The following is a 20,636-nucleotide window of genomic DNA, read 5'->3' on the forward strand; positions in this document are numbered from 1 at the left end:
ACGAACTCCTCTGCCGTGGCAGATCACTGTTATAATTCCGTGGGCTCACACGACATTGACTTCTCCAAGACGGAGGTTCTTTGCAAACCAACCGGCTACCATGAGAGATTCGTTCATGGGGCCATTCACATATACAAGCACAGAGACAACTTCAACCGAGAAGATGGATTCTGGCTTAGTAACCATTGGAAAGATGCTTTAAACCATTTCTGTTCTTAATTAATTGTATTTTACAATGACCTTCATACCACAGCTCTTTCGCCAGCATTGACTCTTAATACCTCTCACACCACGGTTAATGGTATGGTTTACAACATGGAGTATAATAGCGCCTCGCAGCTGTCTCTCTCCCCCTCCTCTGTTCCGACCATGGATGAACTCGTCCGTCTGAACGGGGCCCATAGCTATCCGTGTTGATAAAGTTGAGGGTAAGAATCCACCCATTTTTTCGCCATATAGCATTGTGATATATAACGACTTATTGTTGGTAGCTTAGCTGATTGGAGAATATAGAGTTTATTGATAACATTAGGGTAATTTATATTTCAGTTTTTTATTGGTTCACTATATAGTACTGTGAATAGCTCAGATGTGTAGGCCTTGACATCAACATAGCCATTTCTGTGACCAGTCACTAGATAATCACTCAGTTATTTCAATGCCAAATTCGCCTAGTTATTTCAATACTAAATTCGCCTGTTTGATTTGTACTAAGTGCCTCGGTGAATGTGTTTGCTCTGACTTTAACATAGCTATTTCTGTGACCAGTTACAAGCTAATCACTCAGCTCTTTCAATGCTAAATTCTATGCTAATTCCTTTGTCAAGGGGTGCCTCTGCGGATGTGTATGCTTTAACTTAGCTATTTCAATGCTAAATTCTATGCTAATTCCTTTGTCAAGGGGTGCCTCTGCGGATGTGTATGCTTTAACTTTTAACATAGCCATTTCTGTGACCAGTCACAAGCTAATCACTCAGCCATTTCAATGCTAAATTATATGCTAATTCCTTTGTCAAGGCGCTTTGTTTCCTCTCACGCAGCTTAAAGGTCGTGATCTGAACGTGGCTTTTTCACTCCAGTGCTGTCCTACCAGACAGTCTCGTCCCTTCACCTGATGAAGGCAGCTTGTGTTGTGGCCGAAACGTCGTGAGAATATTATTGTGTTATTTTATTTTATCAATTTATTATTTTATTCTCATTCTACGTGACTTTACCTAAAGAACCAAAGAAGAAAAAAAACTGCTGACTGTTAAGGCTATACTGGTTATTTTTTATTTGCATTTGACATCATATGTCCGTAAAATTGTGATTCAAAGCTTTCATGACTGCAGTAATTCATATCCTTAGCTCTTTCGGTAAAGTCACGTTGAAGGAAAACAATAAAATAATAAAATACATATATAAAACAATAAAAATTATCATGACGTTTCGACCATAACACAAACGGTCATCATCAGGTGTGAAAGCCAACGGCAAGAAATATTTGAAAGAAGTGGCGATGTCCATTTATTTATTTAGTTTTAAAACAGTGTTTGTATCTATTTATTTTAAAAAACGTTAGCACCACGGGCAGCGATTTGGCAGTTTGTTTAGAAGGACGAGTCCATCTATGTTCTGAAAAGAGGAGGGGGGAGACGAAAAATTAATGTATGCTGTCTGAAAGCTACCATAAGCATTAACAATCAATTAAGACCTGAAATGGTTTATCAAATCCTTCCAATGATTGATAAGCCAGAATCCATCTTCTCGGTTGAAATTGTCTGTGCTTGTATATGTGGATAGCCTCATGAACGAATCTCTCATGGTAGCCATCGTCTCTACTATCAACTCCCCCACCTACAAAATGGCTCGTTTTTTGTCTGAAATCCTGCGTCCTTTCACTGGAAAAACCACCTCTGCGGTACAAAATTCTACTGACCTGGTATCGACAATCAAGGGTATTTCCCTGGCCCCAGAAGACCTGCTTGTCAGTTTTGATGTAGTTTCCTTATTCACCAAAGTTACTGTACCTGACACCATCGCAATCATTGAAGACCTGGTTCATCAAGGACTGCACACTGATGTACCCCCCCTGGTGAGGCACTGCTTAACCAATACATACTTCACTTGGAATGGAACTTTCTACAAACAAACTGAGGGCACCCCAATGCGCTCCCCCTTATCTCCGGTTATAGCTATCCAGAATGCCAATCTGCGCCCAACCTTATGGAAGAGGTACGTGGATGACACTTTTGTCATCTGGCCACATGGCCGGCCTGCTCTAGACCAATTCTTCGACTACATCAATTCCATACACCCAGCCATCAGATTTACCATGGAGGTCGAAAAAGATGGCAAGCTACCTTTTTTGGATGTCCTAATAAAAAATAGACCTGATGGTTCAGCGAGCCACTCTGTCTACAGGGAAACTACCCATACGGATGCTTATCTGAAACCGGATTCCCACCACCATCCATCACAGAAGAATTATCTCATCAAGACTCTGTACCATAGAGCCCAATGCATATCCGACCAGGAACACATAGGCAGTGAACTCAAGCACGTACACCAAGCTCTTAAGGCTAATGGTTACTCCGACTATACAATCCGCAAAGCTATCACTCAAACCATGAAGAAGGACCCTCTTGAGGAGCCTTTCAAAACCATCACTTTACCCTACATTGTGGGAATCACAAAAAGATCTACAAAATCTTGAATAAACACAAAATCCAGGTCCGTTTCAACACATTACATAATATCCGTGATCTGGTTCTGTCTGTAAAAGATGTGATTCCGGACATACAGTACCCTGGTGTCTACAAACTAAGTTGCCTCTGTGGTAGTAGTTACATTGGAGAAACCAAACGCCATGTCTCAGACCGCATTTGTGAACACAAAGCAGACCTTAAACACGGTAGGACCAACACCTCGGCCGTGGCAGATCATTGTTATAATTCAGTAGGCTCACATGACATTGACTTCTCCAAGACAGAGGTTCTTTGTAAGCCATCTGGCTTTCATGAGAGATTCGTTCATGAGGCTATCCACATATACAAGCACAGAGACAATTTCAACCGAGAAGATGGATTCTGGCTTAGCAATCATTGGAAGGATTTGATAAACCATTTCAGGTAATTGATTGTTCACGCTTACGGTGGCTATCAGACAGCATACATTCAAATTTCGTCTCCCCCTTCCTCTTTTCAGAACATAGATGGACTCGTCGTTCTAAACAAACTGCCACATCACTGCCTGTTGGTTTTCACACCTGATGATGACCGTTTGTGTTATGGTCGAAACGTCGTGAGAATTTTTATTGTTTTATATATATTTTATTATTTTATTGTTTCCCTTCAACGTGACTTTACCGAAAGAGCTAAGAATATCAAATGTCCGTGTTTGTTGACATATTAGTACAATAGTCACCCATATATCTGAAATGTATTCCTACAAAAGAATACTGCATCTAAACGGGACCCTAAGAGTGACTAACGTAGAAGTAAAAAGGAGGTTGCACGTAGAATAAAACAACCTGATGATGTAGGCAGTGATGAGAAGGAAACTGGCACTATGTGGATACACACATGTAGGATGGACAACAGGAACTTTTTAAGTGTGTTGTTCCGAAAAAAGGAAGGAATCAGAAAGAAGAGAAGACCTAACAGAGAATGACGTGAGGACCATGCCATAAGAGATTGGTGCCAGAAAGATGTGGCACTACTTGAGCACATTCGCACAAGACAGAGGGAAGTGGAAATAAATGACGAAATGTGCAGTGGACACCTGCGGGATATCTGCCCATGGACCGTGTTAATAATGATGATATCTGTTCAATGCTTCTCTAACTTCATTACATAAATGATTTTGACATCGATTGTCCACCAGCCAAATATTTTCATTCAGTGAGGACTGTTTATCAAGGCCGGTTCAAATTTGCGCAGATAGCACCGTTTCCTGAAAAAAAGTTGGTGAAGGTGCGATGATAAAGGCATGGCCAACACGGTAGCATGTAGCATTAGTATCGACAAGGCTAACTTTTTGCAACGTACTACTCTACGGAACGTCTGGAAAAAAACAGTACCAAGCTGCAGGTTCTACAACATTCTTTGGCACGTGTCGTTACAGGTACTGCAGGATCCGACCATGTCCGTCCAGTGTTCGCCGAGCTGCATTGGCTTCCAGTTGCCGAACGAATACATTATGAGGTCGCGCTCATTATACACATGTAGTAACATCGAGGATGTCACTGTGTAGTGCCGGCCCGGGAGGGCCGTGGCGTGCGATGTACTTACGTCGCGAACAGCACTGTGTAAGTTGCTGAGTGAGGCCGGCTCTTTCAGAGCACGGCGTGCGATGCACCGTCATCGCGTACACCTCGTAGGTGGGTGTAGTACCAGCCCTAGCGGGGCTTGGTGAGCGCTGGATAGTGCAGGCACCACGCATGACGTGCAGTGCGGGCTCCCACAAGGGAGAGTGTCAGCCCAGGGACAAGGTTGCCCCGGGCCATGGCACTCTGGTTGACCCCGTAGGCACGTGATCCGGAGTGTCCAGAGAGAGCCCCCCAGGTGGAGGGGGCGCTAGGGGGGGGGTGATCACGCGTCCGGGGAGAGCTCTTGAGAGGGATCGAGAGGGAGAACGCTCGCGAAGGTGGGCGGGGCCGAGGGTGGATCCGGTCCCGACCCGGGAGGATATAATGTGGGTCCCTGAGAGGGACTGGGGTCGCTCATTCTACAAGCCGGAAGCTCGACGTCTTATGTCTGAAGAGGCACCAACACATGGCCGGGACCCGATTGAGGGTCCGGTTCATCGTAGCTGTAACTCATGTATGTAGTGTAGTTAGCTGTATCTGGTAAAGGGGCAGTAACCCCTTATGTAGAGACGTGTTGTGAATACATGTGTTGCATCTGAAGAACAACGTCTGCGACTCAGTTGGAGTCACTAAACACAGAAAGTTCCTACCACAAATGAACCACAATACCTTGCTGATCTCCTCAAGGAGCAAAACTATTACACAAACTCAGGTAATTCTCACAATGGCTTTTTGCTAGCCATTGAACAAAAAGATGGTCACCGCATCACGCTTTTTCAGATGCGCTTCTGCAGCCGTCTGGAATGCTCTTTCTGCCGATATTAGGAAGCCACTGGAGCTATGTACTTTTACATCATCTAGATTAAAAACTCGGTTTTTTTTACTTCTTTTTGTGTTTAGTTTGTTTTCCTTCCTTTGCACCTCCGATGAGCACGGTTGGCTACATACGGTGTCAACTATGTTCAACATATACATACATACATCCCAATCACTACCCCAAACCCTATCACTACCCCTGCCCCAACCACTCCTTAAAAACTCCTCAAAATCCTCCCAACGTCACGATTACTATTCTACCACTTTTAAAAACAACCCCACCACTTTATTTTAACCACTAGCATCTTAAGTACAATAATTGTTGTAATTCGCCTTAGATTATGGCGCTATGTGAATGATAGCTCAACGAAGTGTCTTATCGTTTAGACATTTATATCAGCCAAATACTCTAAACGAATGGTTTCTAAATGTGGAGGAAAAAAATCGGAAGACCCCGAGAAAAAATCCACACGACCGCTGGGAGAGAGACACGCACACTCAAAATATGCAACAAGAGTCAGGGTCGGGATCGAATCCACGACCTCTTGTATACCAGGCGAGGTAGTTAACATCTCGCCTTTATCCATACCGAGCGCAGTTCTAGCAGCTGCCTGATTCTGCCTCGAATCAACGCCGCCCTGTGCGCCACTCCTCACACACAACGCAGGCAGGGTAAATTGATAGGCGTGCGGATGTTTGTCTGGCAGATAATACAGGGGTTTTATTAGCTGCTTGATTAATTCATCTTCTGCGCCGGGGCGCGCGTTTCCTTTGACGCGGCCGGCGCAGCGACCGGGCTCCATTCGGCAGCAGGGGTTATAGGGTATTACACGATTGAACGCGGAACGTATGTTGTATAGCTGTCATTTATTTATTCATGACCATATTCAATAATCCATCTATCCAAGCTGCATTCATTCCATCGCATACGTCCATTTAATCTTCCTGCATACATGTGTGAGTGCGTCTGTGAGTGAGTGATTATGTGAGTGCGTGAGTGCATGCATGAGTCTGTGAGTGAGTGCCTAAGTGTGTGACTGAGTGTCTGAGTGCGTGCGTAAATGATTACGTGTGCTCTCCGTGTTCTGCCGAGTGTGAGTGAGTGAGCGTGCGAGTTGGTGAGCGAGTGTGTGAGTCAGTGTGGGAGTGAGTGAGTAGTGCGACAATATAACCCCCAACCTCTTCGTTAGTGCCGGACAGTAACGTTGTGGTGAGCAGTGCCATGGGGGGAGGACCAATTTCGTGTGTGTGAGTGCGTGTGTGTGTGTGAGTGCATGTGTAAGTCTGAGTACGTGTGTGAGTTTGTGAGTCTACAGGGGCATCTCTCTCCTCAGTGTGCCGCGACAGATCTTGGCAATGATTATTTGACATCGCTTTGTCAGGCATGCTAAAGAGACTTGTGGAGCCCCAATGTGGTTCAGACCAGGGCGGTCCTGCACAGACGCCATATTTTTTGTCCGGCTGCTGCAGCAGATGTGTAGAGAATTCCAACAGGACCTACATACATCTCTGCTTTATTTACCTGGCCAAGGACGATGACAGCATAATAGTTCTGGACTGTGGGTTGTTCTTCGTGCTTTCGGACTCCCTGTTTCTATGCTCACAATCATTTATGATGGTATGTGGGCCCGGTAAAGCTACTTGGCCAGGATTAAGAGCCCTTCCCTGTTCACCTTGGAGTGTGACATTGATGTCCTCTGGCTCCTACATTATTTAACATATTTTTCGACCATGTAGTTCGAGAAGCTTTCCATGGCTGCACCGGAGGAATTTCCATCTGGTACAGATATAAGGGGGGTGATCAATTCCCAAGGGATGGCTCTCTTTTGATTAACAATGATAGGTATGATGATGATCTCCGAGGATCGCCATCTTATTGTGGTGGAGAGATTTGCGTGTTCCAATGAACCAGAGAGCAAAGCCGTTGGGAGCGTCGTGCTCCTGGTAGGGTCACCAATGGCGGCAAGGTCAAAGGGGAGAATTCCAGATGAAAGGCGATCTAAGAAGTTCTCGATGGCAGAACAGGCAGAGGCTGTCGGTCTCAATGGCTGTGAAGGTGGACTAAGGCTACAATGGAAAAAGTGGCTCCAGTCGTCACGGCTCGCCATGCACTGGATTCCACTCGCACACCGGGGTCCGCATGCAAATCACCTCCATGCGCAGTTTTTTTGTCAGGTTATTGAAAATTCCTGCAGCTTTGGAAGATTGGTGAAGAGGGCAGGGCTGTTAACGAGGAAGCTCTAAGTCAAGACTCTGCACGCAGGCGGTGGATCTGTGATGGTTTTTTGGACATCCGCACCGGGATAGAGGTGTCCTTTGGCAGCAACATCCGCAGCTCAGCAGTGCTCTTTAGGATGCCCTCTACTCATCCTTAAATGGGGGAAGGAGATTGAAAAGGTGACCTAAACATAGGATATCCCACATTTCCTGGCTGGGAAACCGCATCACCATACTTGCAATCCAACAAAAACAAAGCAAAAAGTTACCAGATGACAGAAAATGAAAAGAAAAATATAGTTTGCCACCTGCAATGTAAGAACACGCATGGACAACACCAAGAGTGATCGCTCTGAACAAAGAAGGGCCATTCGTGTCCAGAGAGTTAGCGAAACACCACATTTATATTGCTGCTCTCAGAGAAACACGACTTCCCGGAGAGGGACAACTGAGGGAAGTGCGAGGAGGGTATACCTTCTTTTAGATGGAGAAGCTGGACAGTGAACCTCGGACCCATGAATACGGCTTCACGGTCAAAAATAGGATTGCTGATGTGCTCCTCGAACTCCCCACAGAAATCAACGAAAATCTGATGACCCTTCGCCTCCCCCTCAACCAAAACCAACACGCAACTGTCATCAGCGTCTATGCCCCGACCCTCGACACGGATGATGGCATCAATGAGCAGTTCTACTCAGTTTCAGTTTTCAGTTTCATTTATTTGGTATAGCCTTGTGAGCCATGCGGCTATTGAATCGGGTGCAACCGCAACAAACATAAACATGAACAAGAAACATCTTAAAGTGACTACGCGCAACAGAAAAAATCAGGAAAAAACAGCAAAGTCTTCCAGAAAATGCACCGAATATCAATGCTGTGTGCAAACATCCCAGTGGGATGCAAGTCAAACAATAACAACCATAAGACGATTTAGATCAAAGTTATCAGTCTAACTCTGTACTACAATAAACAAACATGGCTAAACCAAAACGTTTTCAAAATCACCAAAATAAAGCTATAAAAAAATGTAACAGTAATAATAAAAAATGTGATTGAAATTTTACAATAAACGATATACGTAACATGTACTACCAAACTTTGCAGCCATAGCTGGCTGCATGAGTCACTCCATAACAGCAGAGTATCAGCAGGAGTATCAACATTTTTCAATGCACCTTTAAAGGTCAGCACACTATAATCAAAACACAAGATCATACTTTGCAGCAGTCATCCGGAGCGATGCATTTGATTTCAGACTACTGAATAGCAATGGCAGCTAGGGGTGTACAACTCCTCTAGAGCAGTTTTGAGTGAAGATCTCACAGGTAGTGATCCAAGTTGCAGTTTATTGGCGATAGCATTCCAGACCCTGTGGGCATCAATAGCAAAGGCCGTACCTCCAGTATTAATCCGATCTCGATGATGCCCTCACCGCAATCCCAAGGAGTGACAAGGTCATACTGTGGCGTTGACTTTTCCCAACTCGTCTTTGACAATGGTTCCACTCCAGATGCTGGTGTCACGTCCAACCCGGGCATTGAAGTCGCCCAGGAGTATGACCTTGTCACTCCTTGGGATGGCGGTGAGGGCACCATCGAGATCGGAGTAGAACTGCTCCTTGATGTCATCATCCGTGTCGAGGGTCGGGGCATAGACGCTGATGACAGTTGCGTGTTGGTTTTGGTTGAGGGAGAGGCGGAGGGTCATCAGCTTTTCGTTGATTTCTGTGGGGAGTTTGAGGAGCACATCAGCAATCTTATTTTTGACCGTGAAGCCGCCTCCATGGATCCGAGGTTCACTGTCCAGCTTCTCCATCTAAAAGAAGGTATACCCTCCTCGCACTTCCCTCAGTTGTCCCTCTCCGGGAAGTCGTGTATCTCTGAAAGCAGCAATATAAATTTGGTGTTTCGCCAACTTTCTGGATGCGAATGGCCCTTCTTTGTTCAGGGCGATCATTCTTGGTGTTGTCCACGCGTGTTCTTAGATTGCAGGTGGCAAACTGTATTTTTCTTTTCATTTTATTTTATATGTTTAGTTAGGGTTAGGGGTTTAGGGTGAGGGTTAGGGGTTACGGTTAGGGTTTGGGTTAGGGTTAGAGTTAGGACTTACGGTTAGGGTTTGGGTTAGGGTTAGGGGTTAGGTTTTAGAGTTTGCATAGGCCTTTGTGTCTCGAGAGACAATTCTTTTTGCGCCTTACGAGGTCAGCTGTAGGTTTTGCAGCGCCTAGAATGACTTAGTTGGCCAATGCTTGAGTGACAATCCTTGCCACAGCAATTGCAAGTGAATGCGGTGGCAGCTCCAGAGGTGTTTGTTGCTTTTTCTTTACGTCGCTCCCTCTTGGTCTGCCAAGCAGTATGTCTTTTCTCCTCGCCTCTCCTGAGGCCTGTTTTTACAGCCTGCTGCCAGCTGAGTCGGTCGCCGGCAGTTTTCTCCTAGTCATTTGGGTTGATGTCGCAGCTCTTCACGTCCCGTTTACAGACATCGTTGAAGCGCAGGACTGGGCGACCAGTGACCCGTGTGCCTAATGCCAGCTCGCCGTACAAGACATCCTTGGGTATTCTGCCATCCTGCATGCGGTGCACGTGTCCAAGCCATCTCAGGTGCCTATGACTGAATAGAGAGTACATGCTGGGAGTGTTGGCCAAGTTGAGAACTGATGTGTTGGGAATGCGATCTTGCCATCTGATATCGAGGATGCGCCTGAGACATCGGAGGTGGAATGTGTTTAGTCGATGTTCTTGATGGGCGTATGTTGTCCAGGACTTAGACCCATAGAGGAGGGTGCTAAGGACGCAGGCCCGGTACACTTGTACTTTGGTGTTGAGCGTTAGGGATTTGTTCTCCCACACTTTTTTAGTCAACCTGAACATAGCTGTAGACGCCTTCCCAATGCGCTTGTCAATCTCTGTTACAAGGGACAAATTGTAGGTGATGGTAAAACCCAAGTAGGTGAAGTCCTGAACGACTTCCAGGGTGTAGCTGCCAATGTTTATGGAAGGGGTGTCTCTGACATCCTGGCCCATGACATTGGTCTTTTTCAGACTGATTGTCAGGCCAAAGTTGTTGCAGGCATTGATTGGCAAGGTGGTCGATGAGTGTCTGCAAACCTTGTTCTGTGTGAGCTGTCAGCGCAGCATCATTAGCGAATAGGAGTTCTCTGATGAGGACTTTGCGGACTTTGGTTTTGGATCTGAGACGGCCAAGGTTGAAGAATTTGCCATCAGATCTTGTATGAAGAAAGACTCCCTCTTCTGCTGTCCCAAAGGCATGTGTGAGCATAAGTGAGAGAAAGATGCCAAATAGTGTTGGAGCAAGCACGCACCCCTGCTTTACACCGCTGAGTATGGGAAATTCCTCTGAGGTGGTGCCGCTGTGCTGTATTGTTCCTTTCATGTTGTCATGGAAAGAGGAGATGACTGCCAGCAGCTTCGGTGGACAGCCAATCACTTTGAGGAGTTTGAAAAGGCATCCCCTACTGATGAGGTCAAAGGCTTTTGTAAGATCAATGAATGCCAATTACAGGGGCATTCTCTGTTCTCGACATTTTTCCTGTAGCTGACGCAAGGAGAAGAGCATGTCAATTGTAGACCTTCCTGCTCTGAAGCCGCACTGAGCCTCAGGATACGTCCTCTCAGCTAGTATCTGTTACCTGCTGAGAGCCACACGGGCAAAGGTTTTCCCCACGATGCTCAGCAGGGAGATGCTGCGGTAGTTATTGTAGTCCCCACGGTCAACCTTGTTTTTATATAGGGTGATGATGTTGGAGTCTCTCATGTCTTGAGGCACTGCTCCTTCTTCCCAGCACTGGCAGAGAAGTTCATGGAGTTTTGTGAGGACGGCGAGTTTTGCACATTTCAGTACCTCAGGTGTGATGCCGTCCTGTCCCGGTGACTTGCCGCTGGCTAGTGAGTTGATGGCGTTGTCAAGTTCCTTCAAGGTTGGAACATTGTCCAGTTCGTGTATCGTTGGTCGGGGCTTTACAGCAGCAAGGGCAGCTTCTGACACACCGTTGTCTCGTGAGTAGAGCTCTGAGTAGTGTTCTACCCACCTGGCCATTTGCTCTTGTTTATCAGTGATGATGGCCCCTGTGCTGGATTTAAGGGGGGCAGTCCTCCTGATGTTTGGACCAAAGGCTGTCTTGATGCCTTCATACATGGCACGGATATTGCCAGTGTCAGAGGCGATTTGGATCCAACTACTGAGATTCACCCAATAGTTGTTGGCGCAGCGTCTGACGGTCGTTTGAGCTGCACTGCGAGCAGCTTTCAGAGCCCTTAATGATCCTGTACTTGGGACTTGCTTGTACTTCAGGAGCGCCATGCATTTGGCTTGGAGGATGGGTTCCAATATAGCCAGGTGTTCCTCAAACCAGTCTGTGTTCCGCCTTGTCTGCTTGCCGAAGGTATTGATGGCTGCATTGAAGATGGCGTCTCTGATGTATGCCCACTTTGTCTCCACGCTTCCATCTGCTGTGTCGTGTAGGGACTGCTCAAGGCTGTGTTGGAATAATTGAGTGAGCTCTGGGAGGGATGTCTTGGCAGAGTTGATGCGTAGATAGCGCTTTTGTTTGAGTCCATGTATCTTTTTAGGGCGTAGTCTGACCTTGCTGGATACCAGCGAGTGATCGGTGTCACAGACTGCACTGTGGTAGCTGCGTGTGATGAGTACCGAGTTGAGGAGGGCTCGTCGGGTGATGACGAGGTCCAGTTGGTGCCAATGAAGAGACCTTGGATGTCTCCATGATACTTTATGGCATGGTTTTGTGAGAAGGAATGAGTTTGTGATACAGAGAATGTGGTATGAACAAAGCTCCAGTAGTCTTTGGCCACTGGCATTCATCTTTGCAATGCCATGATAGCCAAGGCATGCGGGCCACGCGTCGTGGTCAGCCCCAACCCTTGCATTGAATTCTCCCAACAGAAACATGTGCTCAGAGCTGGGGATTTTGCGAATAATATTGTGAAGCTCATCATAGAACTGGTCATGAATCTCCGGAAGTGAGTAGAGTGTTGGGGCGTAGACACTCAGGATGTTTACATGGCCAGAAGCAGTGAGCAATCTCATGAGTAGAACCCGCTCGGAGCCTGCAGTCGGTGGTTCTATCATGCCAAGGAGTGTTTTTGAAGGCGAACCCAACACCGTGTTGCCTTGGTTCGTTCTGCTGTTTTCTTGCCAGTATAAAGTGTAGTCACTCTCTCGTAGTGAGCCACTGCCAGCAAACCGGGTCTCCTGCAGTGCTGCAATATCGACATGGAGTCTCGCCAACTCCCTGTCGATACCTGTAGTCTTGAGGATGTCCTCAATCTGCAATAGATCTTCGGAGAGTCCAAAACACATCGTGCGTACATTCCAGCTTGCAAAATGAAGGGCTGGAACCTTCTTTCGTTTTGTTTTGCTTTTGTCTGGTGCAGGTTTTGCAGCCCACTTGTCTGGTGATGAACCATAAGCTCCAAGCACCCATTGTAGCAGGTGAGCCATGGCAGCAAAGCACCTTATTGGCCGGGGGCTGCCTAGCTTGAGGCGGGTGGCGGTAGCTATCCATTGGGGTGCAATGACCCCTCCCACCGACGATGGCAACCCGTGGCGCCCATTTTTACGCCAATCTAAAATGAGCTTCTTCTTCTTTGGTTCTTTCGGTAAAGTCACGTAGAACGAGAATAAAATAAAAAAATTCATAAAATAAAATAACACAATAATATTCTCACGACGTTTCGGCCACAACACAAGCGGCCTTCATCAGGTGAAGGGGACGAGACTGTCTGGAGGACAGCACTGGAGTGAGAAAGCCATGCTGAGATCACGACCTTTAAGCTGTGTGAGAAGAAACGAAGCACCTTGACAAAGGAATTACCATTTAATTTAGCATTGAAATGGCTGAGTGATTAGCTTGTGACTGGTCACAGAAAAGGCTATGTTAAAGTTAAAGCATACACATCCGCAAAGGCACCCCTTGACAAAGGAATTAGCATAGAATTTAGCATTGAAATAGCTAAGTTAAAGTATACACATCCGCAGAGGCACTCCTTGACAAAGGAATTAGCATAGAATTTAGCATTGAAATAGCGGAGTGATTAGCTTGTAACTGGTCACAGAAATAGCTATGTTAAAGTCAGAGCATATACATTCACCGAGGCAACTAGTACAAATCAAACAGGAGAATTTAGCATTGAAATAACTAGGCGAATTTAGCATTGAAATAACTGAGTGATTAGCTTGTGACTGGTCACAGAAATGGCTTTGTTGAAGTTAAGGCCTACACATCTGAGCTATTCACAGTAACTGGGTATACAATACAATATATAATGAATACTATATAGTGAACCAATAAAAAAATACTAAATATATAAATTACCTCAATGTTATCAATAAACTCTATATTCTCCAATCAGCTAAGCTACCAACAATAAGTCGTTATATATCACAATGCTATATGGCGAAAAATGGGTGGATTCTTACCCTCAACTTTAGCAACACGGATAGCTACGGGTCCCGTTCAGACGGACGAGTTCATCCATGGTCGGAACAGAGGAGGGGGAGAGAGACAGCTGCGAGGCACTGTTATACTCCATGTTGTAAACCATACCATTAACCGTGGTGTGAGAGGTATTAAGAGTCAATGCCAGCGAAAGAGCTGCGGTGTGAAGGTCATCGTTAAATACAATTAATTAAGAACGGAAATTGTTTAAAACATCTTTCCAATGTATATTCTTAGTTTTTTCCGTAAAGTCACGTTGAAGAGAAACAACAAAATAATAAAATATATATAAAACAATAAAAAAATTCTCACGACGTTTCGACCATAACTCAAACGGTCATCTTCAGGTGTGTTGGTTTGCATAAATGTATTTTTAAACGGCGCATTTATTTATTTATAAAACACGTTAGCGCCACGCGCAGCGATTTGGCAGTTTACAAAGGACTAGTCCATCTATATTCTGAAAAGAGGAGGGGGGAGACGATTTTTTTTTTATAATGTATGCTGTCTGAAAGCCACTGTAAGCGTGAACAATCAATTAAGAACTGAAATGGTTTATCAAATCTTTCCAATGATTGCTAAGATAGAATCCATCTTCTCGGTTGAAATTGTCTCTGTGCTTGTATATGTGGATAGCCTCATGAACGAATCTCTCATGGAAGCCAGATGGCTTACAAAGAACCTCTGTCTTGGAAAAGTCAATGGCATGTGAGCCTACTGAATTAGAACAATGATCTGCTACGGCCGAGGTGTTGGTCCTACCGTGTTTAAGGTCTGCTTTGTGTTCACGAATGCGGTCCGAGACATGGCGTTTGGTTTCTCCAATGTAACTACTACCACAGAGGCAACTTAGTTTGTAGACACCAGGGTATTGTATGTCCGGAATCACATCTTTTACAGACGGAACCAGATCACGGATTTTATGTAATGTGTTGAAACGGACCTGGATCTTGTGTTTATTCAAGATTTTGGAGATCTTTTTTGTGATCCCAGCAATGTAGGGTAAAGTGATGGTTTTGAAAGGCTCCTCAAGAGGGTTCTTCTTCATGGTTTGAGTGATAGCTTTGCGGATTGTATAGTCGGAGTAACCATTAGCCCTAAGAGCTTGGTGTACGTGCTTGAGTTCACTGCTTATGTGTTCCTGGTCGGATATGCATTGGGCTCTATGATACAGAGTCTTGATGAGAGAATTCTTCTGTGATGGATGGTGGTGGGAATCCGGTTTCAGATAAGCATCCGTATGGAGAAATTTGAGACTGACGCCATCCAGACTGCCACTCTGTGCCCAACCTTATGGAAGAGGTACGTGGATGACACTTTTGTCATCTGGCCACATGGCCGGCCTGCTCTAGACCAATTCTTCAACCACATCAATTCCATACACCCAGCCATCAGATTTACCATGGAAATGGAAATAGATGGCAAGATACCTTTTTTGGATGTCCTAATTAAAAAGAGACCTGATGGTTCAATGAGCCACTCTGTCTACAGGAAAGCTACCCATACGGATGCTTATCTGAAACCGGATTCCCACCACCATCCATCACAGAAGAATTCTCTCATCAAGACTCTGTATTATAGAGCCCAATGCATATCCGACCAGGAACACATAAGCAGTGAACTCAATCACGTACACCAAGCTCTTAGGGCTAATGGTTACTCCGACTATACAATCCGCAAAGCTATCACTCAAACCATGAAGAAGAACCCTCTTGAGGAGCCTTTCAAAACCATCACTTTACCCTACATTGTTGGGATCACAAAAAAGATCTCCAAAATCTTGAATAAACACAAGATCCAGGTCCGTTTCAACACATTACATAAAATCCGTGATCTGCTTCCGTCTGTAAAAGATGTGATTCCGGACATACAATACCCTGGTGTCTACAAACTAAGTTGCCTCTGTGGTAGTAGTTACATTGGAGAAACCAAACGCCATGTCTCGGACCGCATTCGTGAACACAAAGCAGACCTTAAACACGGTAGGACCAACACCTCGGCCGTAACAGATCATTGTTCTAATTCAGTAGGCTCACATGCCATTGACTTTTCCAAGACAGAGGTTCCTTGTAAGCCATCTGGCTTCCATGAGAGATTCGTTCATGAGGCTATCCACATATACAAGCACAGAGACAATTTCAACCGAGAAGATGGATTCTATCTTAGCAATCATTGGAAAGATTTGATAAACCATTTCAGTTCTTAATTGATTGTTCACGCTTACAGTGGCTTTCAGACAGCATACATTATAAAAAAATTTCGTCTCCCCCCTCCTCTTTTCAGAATATAGATGGACTAGTCCTGGGTAAACTGCCAAATCGCTGCGCGTGGCGCTAACGTGTTTTATAAATAAATAAATGCGCCGTTTAAAAATACATTTATGCAAACCAACACACCTGAAGATGACCGTTTGAGTTATGGTCGAAACGTCGTGAGAATTTTTTATTGTTTTATATATATTTTATTATTTTGTTGTTTCTCTTCAACGTGACTTTACCGAAAAAACTAAGAATATGAATTACTGCAGTCACGAAAGCTTTAAATCAAAAATCTTTCCAATGGTTACTAAGCCAGAATCCATCTTCTCGATTGAAATTGTCTCTGTGCTTGTATATGTGAATGGCCTCATGAACGAATCTCTCATGGTAGCCGGTTGGTTTGCAAAGAACCTCCGTCTTGGAGAAATCAATGTCATGTGAGCCCACTGAATTATAACAGTGATCTGCCACGGCAGAGGAGTTCGTCCTACCGTGTTTCAAGTCTGCTTTATGTTCGCGGATGCGGTCCGAGATATGTCGTTTGGTTTCTCCAATGTAGCTACTTCCATAGAGGCACTTTAGTTTGTAAACGCCCGGGTACTGTATGTCTGGAACAGCATCTTTTACAGATCGAAATAGATCACGGATTTTAGGTACTGTGTTGAATCGGACCTGGATCTTGTGTTTATTCAGGATTTTGAAGATCTTTTTAGTGACCCCTGCAATGTAGGGTAAGGTGATGGTTTTGAATGGCTCCACAAGAGGATACTTCTTCATGACTGGGGTGATGGCTTTGTGGATTGTGTAGTCGGAGTAACCATTAGCCCTGAGAGCCTGGTGTACGTGCTTGAGTTCACTGGTAATGTGTTCCTGGTCGGAAATGCATTGGGCTCTATGGTATAGAGTCTTGATGAGGGAGTTCTTCTGGGATGGATGGTGGTGGGAATCCGGTTTCAAGTAAGCATCTGTATGGGTAGCTTTCCTGTAGACAGAGTGGCTCATTGAACCATCATGTCTCCTTTTAATTAAGACATCCAAAAAGGGTAGTTTGTCATCTTTTTCGACCTCCATGGTAAATCTGATGGCTGGGTGTATGGAATTGATGTGGTCGCAGAATTGGTCTAGAGCAGGCTGGCCATGTGGCCAGATGACAAAGGTGTCATCCACGTACCTCTTCCATAAGGTCGGGCGTAGAGTGGCAGTCTGGATGGCGTAAATTTCAATTTTTTCCATGAATACGTTGGCTACAACCGGAGATAGGGGGGAGCCCATTGGGGTGCCCACAGTTTGTTTGTAGAAAGTTCCATTCCAGATGAAGTATGTGTTGGTTAAGCAATGTCTCACCAGGGGAGGTACATCAGTATGCAGTCCTTGATGAACCAGGTATTCAATGATAGCGATGGTGTCAGGTACCGGGACTTTGGTGAACAAGGACACAACATCAAAACTGAAAAGCAGGTCGTCTGGGGACAGGGAAATGCCTTTGATTGTCGATACCAGGTGAGTAGAATTTAGTACCGCAGAGGTGGTTTTCCAGTGAAAGGTCGCAGTATATCAGCAAGAAAACGTGCCAGTTTATAGGTGGGAGAGTTGATAGTAGAGACGATGGGACGAAGGGGTGTATCTTCTTTGTGTATCTTTGGAAGGCCATATAATCTTGGTGGTCTGGCAGCAGAGGGTTTCAACGAGAACTGTTTGATCTCATCAATTAATGCTGTTGAATCAGAGATGATTTTGTTCGTTTTGGTGACCAGGCTGTTGGTGGGATCTCTTTTTATTTTTGTATAGCTGCCATGGTTGAGTAGTTCTTGAATATTGTTGTTATATCCTGTTTTGTCCATGATGACAGTGGCATTGCCCTTGTCGGCTGAGAGGACGACAATATCATCCCTCTTTTTTAATTGAGATAATTCAAAACGTTCGTCTTTGCTGATGTTGCTGGGTGGCAACTTAGCGTTTTTGAGGGTTGCAGCGATTTCAAATCTTGCTACGTCTGCAGAGATGTGACTCAAGCCCTTAAGTGCAACGTCGAAATGGGCAATGTATCATTAACCGGCAAGTGTCTCGGTGTGACAGCAAAGTTTAGACCTTTAGCTAAAACGGATTTCAGACCATCAGAAATGGAACTGTTACTGCGATTAATTACGAATTTGTTGACGTCTATCTTTTTGGTGTGTGGATCCGATTTTTTGCTGGAGAGGTGATTGAATTTGGAAATCAAATTGTCCCTACATTTGGTCAACATAGTGGCAGCCGAAGAGGTAGTCATATTGTCTACATGTTCCATCCCAGAAGAACTCCCTCATCAAGACTCTATACCATAGAGCCCAATGCATTTCCGACCAGGAACACATTACCAGTGAACTCAAGCACGTACACTAGGCTCTCAGGGCTAATGGTTGCTCCGACTACACAATCCGCAAAGCCATCACTCCAGTCATGAAGAAGGATCCTCTTGTGGAGCCATTCAAAACCATCACCTTACCCTACATTGCAGGGGTCACTAAAAAGATCTCCAAAATCCTGAATGAACACAAGATCCAGGTCCGATTCAACACAGTACCTAAAATACGTGATCTAGTTCCATCTATAAAAGATGCTGTTCCAGACATACAGTACCCGGGCGTTTACAAACTAAAGTGCCTCTGTGGTAGTAGCTACATTGGAGAAACCAAACGACATATCTCGGACCGCATCCGCGAACATAAAGCAGACTTGAAACACGGTAGGACGAACTCCTCTGCCGTGGCAGATCACTTATAATTCAGTGGGCTCACATGACATTGACTTCTCCAAGACGGAGGTTCTTTGCAAACCAACCGGCTACCATGAGCGATTCGTTCATGAGGCCATTCATATATACAAGCACAGAGACAATTTCAATCGAGAAGATGGATTCTAGCTTAATAACCATTGGAAAGATGTTTTAAACCATTTCCGTTCTTAATTAATTGTATTTTACGATGACCTTCAGACCGCAGCTCTTTCGCTGGCATTGACTCTTAATACCTCTCACACCACGGTTAATGGTATGGTTTACAACATGGAGTATAACAGCGCCTCGCAGCTGTCTCTCTCCCCCTCCTCTGTTCCGACCATGGATGAACTCGTCCGTCTGAACGGGACCCGTAGCTATCCGTGTTGCTAAAGTTGAGGGTAAGAATCCACCCATTTTTCGCCATATAGCATTGTGATATATAACGACTTATTGTTGGTAGCTTAGCTGATTGGAGAATATAGAGTTTATTGATAACATTGAGGTAATTTACATTTTAGTATTTTTTATTGGTTCACTATATAGTATTCATTATATATTGTATTGTATACCCAGTTACTGTGAATAGCTCAGATGTGTAGGCCTTAACTTCAACAAAGCCATTTCTGTGACCAGTCACAAGCTAATCACTCAGTTATTTCAATGCTAAATTCGCCTAGTTATTTCAATGCTAAATTCTCCTGTTTGATTTTTACTAGTTGCCTCGGTGAATGTATATGCTCTGACTTTAACATAGCTATTTCTGTGACCAGTTACAAGCTAATCACTCAGCTATTTCAATGCTAAATTCTATGCTAATTCCTTTGTCAAGGAGTGCCTCTGCGGATGTGTATACTTTAACTTAGCTATTTCAATGCTAAATTCTATGCTAATTCCTTTGTCAAGGGGTGCCTTTGCGGATGTATATGCTCTGACTTTAACATAGCTATTTCTGTGACCAGTCACAAGCTAATCACTCAGCCATTTCAATGCTAAATTATATGCTAATTCCTTTGTCAAGGCGCTTTGTTTCTTCTTACACAGCTTAAAAGTCGTGATCTCAGTGTGGCTTTCTCACTCCAGCGCTGTCCTCCAGACAGTCTCGTCCCCTTCACCTGATGAAGGCCGCTTGTGTTGTGGCCAAAACGTCGTGAGAATATTATTGTGTTATTTTATTTTATCAATTTATTATTTCATTCTCATTCTATGTGACTTTACCGAAAGAACCAAAGAAGATGAATTCTTGCAGTTACGAAAGCTTTAAATCGAAAAATAAAATGAGCTTATAACCCGTGACTGCTGCCATCCGTGTTTCTTGGCCACGATTAGGTGGCCGAGAAGTGTCCTCTCCCCATTTTGCACCTATTGTTAGCGCAAAGCCCGGGCAGGTTATTCTGGAAATCCTGGGTTGCCCATGCGTCAGGATCCCCCCCTCGGCCTTGCTGGTGATGTCCAAAGTAGTGCATAGCACGACGTTTGATACCAGTTTGGCTGCAGGGGCTGCCGGGAATGTGCCGCAGTGCGTCACAAAACCGCCTGAGGGGCCCCACTCCTGATTTTCTGTCGGCGTTTACTCCCTTAGCCATTGACTCTCCCGAGACACTCACAAGGCAGTGAGAGGTTTAGAGTTTAGGGTTAGGGTTAAGGTTTAGGATTATAGTTTGGGTTAGGGTATGGGTTGGGTTAGGGTTAGATATGGTTAGATAGGGTTAGGGTTTAGGGGTTATGGTTATGGGTTGGATTAGGGTCAGGGTTAGGGTTTATGGTTTAGGGGGTAGGGTTATGGGTTTGGGTCAGGGGATAGGGGTTAAGGTTAGGGGTATATTT

Source organism: Petromyzon marinus, chromosome 65, assembly GCF_048934315.1.
Source record: "Petromyzon marinus isolate PM22_M1 ecotype Great Lakes invasive population chromosome 65, UKy_Petmar_22M1.pri1.0, whole genome shotgun sequence".
Classification (NCBI taxonomy): domain Eukaryota; kingdom Metazoa; phylum Chordata; class Hyperoartia; order Petromyzontiformes; family Petromyzontidae; genus Petromyzon; species Petromyzon marinus.